The 770-nt window shown below is 37.5% G+C and overlaps 1 non-coding gene across 1 annotated transcript; it reads right to left on the bottom strand.

Moving 5' to 3' along the window:
- Positions 1-263: 263 nt before the first annotated feature.
- LOC148764057 (small nucleolar RNA R71) lies at positions 264-369 on the bottom strand. The gene has a single exon (XR_016025005.1). It is a non-coding gene; the product is annotated as a small nucleolar RNA R71 (small nucleolar RNA).
- Between the last annotated feature and the right edge of the window lie 401 nt (positions 370-770).

Below are 770 nucleotides of genomic sequence, written 5' to 3'. Positions count from 1 at the left end.
ATCAACATGATTCAAACTTCAGTCCAGTTTAGGGTCTACCAAATGATGGTTGAAATGGCTATATATCAAACTTCTTGGAGATATGTGACACTTTCAAACATAATGGGGTCACAGATGATGTAATTTGTTTGAGACTTTTTGCTTTGTCATTGAGGGATAAAGGTAAAGCATGGCCGAATGCATTCCCCATTGGCTCAATAACAACATGGATGATCTTGCTAAAAAATTCCTTACTAAATTCTTTCTTCTAATCAAGATAGCGAAAACAAGGAATGATATCACATCATTCATGCAGCAAGATTTTGAATCGTTGTACGAGGATTGGGAAAGATACAAAGAATTTATTCATCGTTATCCTCATCATGGTTTTCCAATGTGGTTTCAGGTGCAGACATTCTACAATGGCTTAAGTGGTCATGTTCGAACCACCATTGATGCCATTGTGAGAGGAGCTTTAATGGCTAAAATTGATGGGGTGTACGATTTTTTGGGAGAAAGGGCTGCAAACAACTACCCGTTGCTAGTAGTGCAACCAATGCATAAGAGAGTAGCTGGAATTCATGATGTAGATGTTTTTTGGGCATTATCCACAAAGGTAGTAGTTTTAACTAAGACACTTGAATCTTTTGGTACTAACTTTAGTCAAAGTCCATTTGTAGCTTGTGAATATTGTGGAGATGATCATGCCAGCCATCAGTGTCTGAGTATGATAGAAATAATGCAATTTGCAAGGAGTAGATAGTAGAATAACCCCTACTCCAACACTTACA

The sequence above is a fragment of the Theobroma cacao genome, chromosome 2, assembly GCF_053813885.1.
Source record: "Theobroma cacao isolate CCN51 chromosome 2, ASM5381388v1, whole genome shotgun sequence".
NCBI lineage: Eukaryota > Viridiplantae > Streptophyta > Magnoliopsida > Malvales > Malvaceae > Theobroma > Theobroma cacao.
This window is presented reverse-complemented; position numbering and strand designations above follow the sequence as displayed.